Here is an 8925-nt window from a genome sequence, read left to right on the forward strand (position 1 = left end):
GTTTTCTATAAGCAACCTACTGAGCAAGCAGGGAAGAGCACAAGGAAGAATATGTATCAAGAAGATGCAGTGTTCTTCTCTGGCAGTGTGGAATGACTGGCACATCATAATGTTCAGGAATACTAAATGACTCTAGCACTTTCACTTGCTCCTTGATCAATAGACTTAACATACTGATGCATCTGGAAAACAACTATCAGCCCAGATCTACAGACTGTGAAGGTCAAGGTAAGGGCAAAGGAGAACTTTCAAAAACTACCTGAGAAATTCAGATTGAAAACAGAAAGTGTTAAAAGCAGGTTAACATTTTTTATTTTTGCTACTAAAATAAGTAAATGAAAAAAGTGATATCTCAACTAAAAAAAAAAAAAAAGATATTGTCATCAAAAACACTCACAAAGCTGCAAGTAGTAGCTGCCATTTGAGTGACTCACGTCACCTCTACTGTAGGCTGAGTTCTGTGGTCCAACTGCACATCCTGTCATGCCCGAGGACATCATTTGTCCTCACTCATGTGAAATCATCACTTCTGGGAAACCTGGTTAAAAGGGTAGAATGGAAGTGTGAGGAAAATACATGACAGCTTTCAAAAGAATTATGGCACAACACTTGCAAATCCAAATACTAGTTTTATTTCCAGTGAAAAGAAGTACAAATTCCTGCCAGAAACCATTAAGCAGCTATTTTATTACATTTTAATGATTAGAAATGTTGACTCCTCAAATTTTGGGAATTCTCCCCCCCGATTCATAGGAAACAGCAGTGCAGTGATCTCCTTACATTAAAAAAGAGAGAATGCAGTACTATACATGTTGGCTAATTTTGCTAGACTTTGAAATCTAGTAATTGTATTCTTCATAACTGATTTAGTCTTTCTCAATTCCACTTAAGTTAGCTTTCTGCTTTAATTAAGTCACAACATATTTTATGCCAGGAAAAAGTTGATCATTTTGAACTGGCATCGTTACAAAATGCCACCACAATGCACAAGAGAATTCTAAGCTCAATGGCTATAAATAAGCTTAAGAGTTAATTTTATGCTTCTATTTTCCTTAGAATATTTACAGCATATTTGCATTGCTGATATGTTTTACGCTGCTATGTTTTATAGTGTTTTGCAGACAGTACTGCAAGTCTCAGCATGCAATAATAGGAATTAAATATTTATGGCTGTGTATAACTTCAATTATCTCTGCAGTCTTCAGGATTCCTCTCAGAAGTCAGCATTTGTCAGCTCAGAGCCTGCACTGGCGCCAGCAGTGGTTGTACCAGCACCGCCTCCCGCTACAGCAAGGGCTCTCTCTAGCCCCAGCTCATCCATAATTCCAGTGCATTTCATCCCATACTCTTGACAGAAAAAAAGTCATCAAAGTAAAAAATATTGCCCTACTTTTCAAATCTAAAGAACACACTTGGCTGAACACAAGCCAGCAATGTGCCCAGGAGGCCAAGGAGGCCAATGGCATCCCAGCTTGTATCAGAAACAGTGTAGACAGCAGGAGCAGGAAAGTGATCCTACCCCTGTACTCAGCTCCGGTGAAGCCACATCTCAAGTGCTGTGTTCAGTTTTGGTCCAAAAAAAGACACTGAGGCACTGGAGCATACCCATAGATGGGCAATAAGGCTAGAAAGAAGTCTGGAGTGCAAGTCTTACAGGGAGTGGATGAGGGAACTGGGATTGTTCAGTCTGGAGAAGAGGAGGCTCAGGGGAGAACTTATTGCTCTCTACAACTGCCTGAAAGGAGGTTGTGACAAGGTGGGGGTTGGCCTCTTCTCCCAGGTAACATTGATAAGATAAGAAGGAATGGCCTCAGTTTGTACCAGGGAGGTTCAGATTGGATATTAGGAAATATTTTTTCTCAGAAAGAGAGGTGAGACATTGGAACAGGCTGCCCAGGAAGGTGGTGGAGTCACTGTCCCTGGAGGTATTCAAGAAGTGTGGAGATGTGACACTGAGGGACATGGTTAGTGGGGAAATAGTGGTGGTATGTGGATGGCTGCACTGGATGACCTTGGAGGTCTTTTCCAGCTTCAGTGATATGATAATTCTATTCTATGAACACAAAGACTGAGAGATGGAATTTTGCCTTAACTTTACTCATCTCATTCACACCTTGGAGTGGAGGTTTGATTTGGTATGTGAGAAGTGCAATTCACGCTTCTGACCAGGCCAATACTTCAGCCTTTTCTGCGCCTGACAAAAGGTCATGTAAAAGATGCAAGGAGAGGTATACTGGTGCTCTCCATGGCATTTGATTCTCACTAGAGCATGCATCTAGGGACTGACAGAGCAGCTTCCCAGGAACAGGCAGTCTTCTTCCATCTGTAGCTACTACAGAACAGGAACAGAAGAGCATCCAACCTCTTAGCAGAGCCAAAGTCACAGCTGACAAACACAGTAGCTGAGACAAGCGTTTGCCTACTACTGTCTTGCTCCTTCATGGGTCTGGGTCTCATCTTTAAAACTTCTTCTGGCAATGTTCCCAATTTTTAAGATCCTTTTCTCACTAGCAGACAGAAAAGCCACTGGGGAATTTAGCTAACACAGAGGAAATGAAAATTATAACTTTAAGGAGGGATGTAATTTAGCCTCATTGGTCACCTCATGTCCAATTCCCAACAAACACAGGCATGGCAGAGACCACTGCTTCCTTCCTGCCTCAGGCCAGTAAGCTGTAGCAAGCTACAGGTACACAGAGCAGAAAACCAAAACCCATAAAGAATCACAAGCTTCAAGAAGTGCTTATAAGCACCATCAGCATCACCACTCATGTGAATGACACCAGCATATGATGTCATTAACCTTAGCATTTACCTGGGAATTGAAAGCAAACAAACAAATGAACAAAAAGGTATTGTTAAAACCTACCCCAAATGTCCAGAATTTTTAATTTCTTTGTTCCCTTATCCAACCATCTACACTACTGTAAAGACAAGAACTCAAGTTACCATTATCTCCACTGCATGAGATCAAATGGGTCTCAGTAAAGCCCCCTCTCACAGTTTTCAGGCTCTCCATGTAAGTGATGGGCAGGGAGGTAATAATAACCATATAGTTGTCATAAAGTGAGCTTAATGTCAAAAGAGCCTCAAAGAGAGAGCTTACTTACAGTATTCAAAAGGACTTGTTTCTCCGTTGTCTAAAACCATCTAATACTAGTCCTTCATTCCTACAAGACAGAGAGGAACCTGAATTATCTGTATCTGTATTCACTCCTGTGCCTATAAATGTTTGCATTTGTTCCCTTCCTGGCTTATTCCCTTATTGGATTTGTTGTTTTCATCTCAACATAATCTTCTTGGGAACTGGTAAATCACTTTACAAAGGCACACGTTGCCATTTCCAATCTTGAGCGTAACCATCCAAAGAAAAAAAAGGGGGCAAGAAAGTCAGACATTCCTGTACTGCATGTACTCTCGTATATTGTTCCTAAGTATAATTCCTGTTTCTATCTGGCAGAAAGTGGAAAGGGAGAGCAATGATTTCTCTTAAGAATGACAAAAGCTTAACAAATCCTGGAAAATGATTTATGCTTCCAAAGGCCTATTTGCCCAAAACACCCTACGTGTCTCAGTATGAGCAGAGGAGTTACGTGTCTTCTTGTTTGGACATCAGACTGTTCCCAAGTGCCCTTTCAAAAGGAACATACGGTTTGTTACTCAGACACTCATTAAATAAAAGTGAGGAGATCCTTTTTTATAACTGTGTGCATACACTCAGAAAATTCTCCCTTGCACATAACTGCATATGCAGATTTCAATATTTTACACATGTGTATTTGTAAATATGTGTATCTTTATACTGATATGTATATAGAGAGATTACATAAAACACTTCTACCTGTTCTGATGGTAAAAATACTAAATATCTTAATGAAGTACAACTGTGCAGTAACTAAGCTGGTTCAGAAGGTGCTTGTTACCATTATTTATCCATGCCAGCATTCTGCTATGTCTACCTGTCATCTCTATTGGTCCAAAATTAACTCCCATTAAAAAATAAGAAGAAGAAGAAGAAGAAAACATTGCAAAAGGAAAGAAACTAGTTAAAGGCAAAGGAAAAGCATCTTGGCTTTCAGGTTCTGCCATTACAACCAAAAGCAAGTAGCATAGTTCAGTCCTGACCTTATGTTTAAATCACTTATATGCCACACAGGACATGATGATGTAATCGATACAGAGAGAAGACTTAAGGTGAAGCAAATAAGCAAGTCACAACACATCGGTATGATACAGATATGCAACGTATAAGAAAGAGAAATCATGTTATCAAAAAGAATACATGGAGGAAGCCTGGTGCTTTTCATGAAAAATATAAAGGAATGCAATTGTCCAAACTTCTCTATGTAAAAAGTTGGGAGTACAGTAGTTTTAAGGCCAATGTTTCTCACACATTGATAACACGAGGACATTGATTTTGTTCATTAATTCAGAGCTAAAATCCACGAGACTGATAAGAAAAGAATTCTTGGCACTTTGCTCAATCTTCAGCTGATTAGCTCCGAGCAAAAGCCTCAGTAAGCAAGAATTTAACATTCAACAACAGACCAACTCACTTTTCTACCATAGCAGGACTTATTTGATGTGGTATGGCTTGTAACTTTTAAGGTCTGGCTTTCTCTGCCTTCAGAGCTGCTCACCTAAGGAGGCACAGCACAGAGTGCCATTACCTGTGCCTGTATGACATCCTCTTTGTTATATTCATATCTCTGACAAAAATTGTCTTGGAAGTGAAAGTATAGATTAAAAGCTGGGGCAAAGAAGTCTTAAAACTACAGAGTTAATAGCAGAGCAGCAGCTAGCAAAGTTTATAAACTATGTGCCATCTAAACAAAGTGGCACAAAGGCTCTTCACTTAGTAAATTTATAGAGAAATAATGTGGGTGGTGCCTGAAAAATCTGTTCAAACACCAGCTACATATGAACAAAACCAGCCCCAGCTTTGCCAATGATTCCAGAAAGCTACAGAGACCTGTCACTCCCAACTGAGTACCAAAACATAGATGTAACCCATCCTGGAGAAGGAGTGTTCAACAGATTTCTGCCCACTGAACACTAAATCTAAACCCCACATTCAAAATGCAGAGCTGCCATCTAGAGGTACCTTGACAGGCTTGAGAAGTGAGGCCATGCAAAATTCATAAACTTCAACACGTGTAAGGTCAGAGCAATTCCTAACATGAATATAGGCTGGACAACGTGTGGATGGAGAGCAGCCTTGCAGATGACTTGGGGGTATTTGTGGATGAAAAGCTGAATATGAGCCAGCAATGTGCCCTCATGGTCCAGAAAGCAAACCATATCCTGGGCTTAATCAAAGAAAATGCAACTAGCAGGTCGACAGAGATGATTTTCTCAACTCTAGTCCCCTCTCATGAGAGCAATGACACCTACATTCAGCTCTGGAACACAAAAAGGACGTGGGCCTGTTGGAGAAGGTCCAGAGGAGGGCCACAAGGATGGATGATCAGAGGGCTGAAGCAACTCTCCTATGGAGATGGGCTGAGAGAGTCAGGGTTCTTCAGCCTGTAGAAGATAAAGCTCTGGGAAGACCTTACAGAGACCTTCCAGTACCTAAAGGGGCCTATAGGAAAGATAGACAGGGACATTTTACTTGGGAGTATAGTGACAAGACAAGGAGTAGTGGCATTAAAATAAAAGGGGGGAGATTTAGATTAGATCTTAGGAGGAAATTCTTCAGTCGGAGAGTGGTGAGACATGGGAATAAATTACACAGCTGTGGAAGCCCTGTTTCTGGAGATGTTCAAGGTTGGATAGGGCTCAGGGCAATGTGGTCTACCAGGAAGTGTCTCTGCCCTAGAGAATAGATGATCTTTGAGGTGTCTTCCATCCCAAGCTATTCTACATCTAGGTTCATAGTAAATACATGCTTAAATCTCTGTGAAGCCAATCATACATAGCCCATTGGGATGGGACAAACCCAAGAATAGAATATCTTTATTTACTGTAGCTTTGAAACCCAGAGTTGAATTACTTGAATTATCATTCTGCTAGTTTGATTTTTAAAGAAGAAAAAAAAAATCAAAACCAAAATGACTTCTTTTTATGAATTATGATTAGACTCAAAATTTATAGGCAACTTACTAATTTGTAATTTTATGCTGTTCTTTAGCACTCTGACAATGACGGTCCATTTACTTTCCTTAGATGACTCACCTACAGTTAAATCTCACTGTCAGATCTAATTCTGAATTTTCAGATTAATTTTATCTTTTCTTACCGATATTTTGTCATTTGAGTGCACTTTCTGATCCTGCTTATGAAGGAGATAATTTGATTCAAGTTTTAAATTACAACAGCATTCTTCCCCAGGACTGTGTGCTGATAAACAGTGCTATGCAAGTTTTGTGACCTTTCTTTTACCAAAAAAAAGGAAAGAAAAGAAAAAAAAACAAGAAAAATACACCAAAGCAATAACACTTTTATCTAAAGAGCACAAATACACTGGAGGTGACCAACAAAGACAAAACGACATTTCAATAGCTTAAATATTCTACAAAGTCAGCACAGTAAGAGTGAGTTTGACTGAAAAATACATCAATCAGTAAAGCAATAATCATAATTTTAAATCACTCAGGCAAAAAAATAAATATGTTTATCTGTGGCTGCTTTAAAGACTGGAAAACTAATTTAGCCAACTTTTAGAGGTATAAATATATAAATGACCTTTTGCCACAGCCACCGTAGCAAATGTTTAATCATTTTCTAACCTGTTGCAAGAGCATCCCACATGGCAGGTGAGTGGAGAGTTGCATCAAACAGGCCAAAGGGGGTTCTTACATACCACCAGTTCCAGTTTCCTATCGTAGCTACACTGATTTGGATAAAAAAGAAAACAGAGAAGGATGTATGGGCTAACTCAAATCTGTGATAAGCTGTGCTGCTGCATTCTGGATCATTTGCAAGTGGTGGGTCAGTTTTACCAAACAACATTGGAATTACATTTGTTAAATCTCATGAAAGCAGCACGGGTTATTATTGCCAGATCAATATATGATGAACAACAGCATATCCAACATAGATCACGTATCTTAAATCAACCCTGTCAATCTATGTATTGAAGCAAAGTTTAAAATGACATTGAAATTTTTCATGCCATTTGTACTTCATGGTGAATTCATTCAACCTGAATAGAAGTAAAGAAAAAGCAGATCCTTTCAGAGAAATTATACTTATCTAGCAACAGCATTCCTGCTTCCCCAGCACTGAGGACATTTTTAAAGCATCTAACTAGCAGTGTCACTCAGGTATTCCTTCCCACGGAATTGAGTCCTTAATTGAAGAGTACATTGAGCATAAAATAAAGCAGTGAATCACAACAGTCTTACACCCTATGCCTCCTTATCTCCCTAGACGCCTCCACTTCTGCTTTCAGTAACTAGTTTCCAAACTTTTCTGACAAATGAGTTACCATCCATCCACGCATGGCAGAAAAGAAGCCTCATGCAACTTTTTGGTGCTGAGAAAGGCTCGCCCATTGCAACTGAGTGACTGGGAGCAGCCACAGCCAGAGGTGTGGGAAAGCTGGTCTCAGAACCATGACCATGTCACAGAAGCACAGAATGGGTTGGATTGGAAGGGGCTTTAAAGATCATCAAGCTCTAACCCCCTGTCATGGGCAGGGCTGCCACCTTCCAGATCAGGCTGCCCAGGGCCCCATCCAACCTGGCTTCATGCCCCCCTTAACAGTGCACATCCTCTCCAAAAATGGCTGAGGGCTCCAGTTAACGTGCTGTTACCATTAACAATTTGGTTACTCCTCAGAAATGGTGTTTTTTGTTTAACTATTTGAAACAGCCACCCCCTACTTACCACCTTCCCTCTGAATCTCCAGGTTTACCCACACATTTCACTCAGTGCCTACCTCACCCTGTGCTTTTTCCACCTGCACTTCCTTCTGCACTTGTCCTCTCTATTAGCAGTAAGCTCCTGTTAAATATTGTTTCAAAATTACAGTTTTAGATTAGTTCATCTAAACTTATTCTGTCAAAAAAAAAAGTAAATGTCATTAAGCGTATTTGAAATTTGTTCTAAGCATAATCTGAAATGAAATACATATCTGAAAGCTTCTGCAGCCCTCTGCCATATTATATTGATACTAGCCCTATTAGCTAGTTAATTTCTTAAATGATGAGCCCTTTTTTTGCTCTATATTTTCTCAGACATAAAATTCTTATTGTTTTATTGGCCATCGTTTTCTTTTTTTTTCTTTCTGGAGAACATCTCTTCCCAATAGAATCACACAATCATAGAATGGTTTGGGTTGGAAGGGACCTTTAAGATCACCCAGTTCCAACCCCCCTGGAATAGGCAGGGATGCCTCCGTCTAGACCCGGTTACTCAGAGCAAAATCCAGCCTGGCCTTGAATGCTCCCAGGCAGGGGACATTCACAGCCACTGGGCAATCTGTTCCAGTGTCTCACCAACCTCACAGTAAAGAACTTCTTCCTAATACCTAGTCTAAATCTACCCTGTTCCAGATTAAAACAATTTCCCTTTGTCCTTCTACTTGCCCTTATAGCTATTCTGAAAACACCAGCAATAATTTCTGATCTATTATAGGTAAAATCATCAGCATTAAATTATCTCCAAAACACTTTTGTGGATGGTGCAAAATGTATATAAACCACTACAGCCAGTTACCGACAGAATTACCCACCTTCTGCTGCCATTACACAGAGCAGACTAACACACATAATTATAGTGATTATGCGGAGTACGGTAAAAACAAAACCAAAATGATACACTGCTTCACGCTGGCACTCTTTCAATCAAATTCATTTTCACATTTACAGTATTTCAAATACGGACAACATTATTAAAACATTATTATGAATACAACTTGTCACGGGTTACTTAGATTTACCTATGCCCGTGACAGGGGAAGCCACCCCGTGGGCCCCC

At 40.0% G+C, this 8925-nt stretch overlaps 1 long non-coding RNA gene across 1 annotated transcript in view; it reads right to left on the minus strand.

Moving 5' to 3' along the window:
* Positions 1 to 373: 373 nt before the first annotated feature.
* The window catches only part of LOC116652441, a 23465-nt gene continuing 14913 nt past the window's right edge, over positions 374 to 8925 (minus strand). The window contains exons 2-3 of the long non-coding RNA XR_004305441.1: positions 6732 to 6835; positions 374 to 538 (exon numbers count right to left, since the gene is read on the minus strand). This is a non-coding gene — a long non-coding RNA (uncharacterized LOC116652441). The remainder of the gene's footprint in view (positions 539 to 6731; positions 6836 to 8925) is intronic.

Source organism: Coturnix japonica, chromosome 1 (genome assembly GCF_001577835.2).
Source record: "Coturnix japonica isolate 7356 chromosome 1, Coturnix japonica 2.1, whole genome shotgun sequence".
Taxonomy (NCBI): Eukaryota; Metazoa; Chordata; class Aves; order Galliformes; family Phasianidae; genus Coturnix; species Coturnix japonica.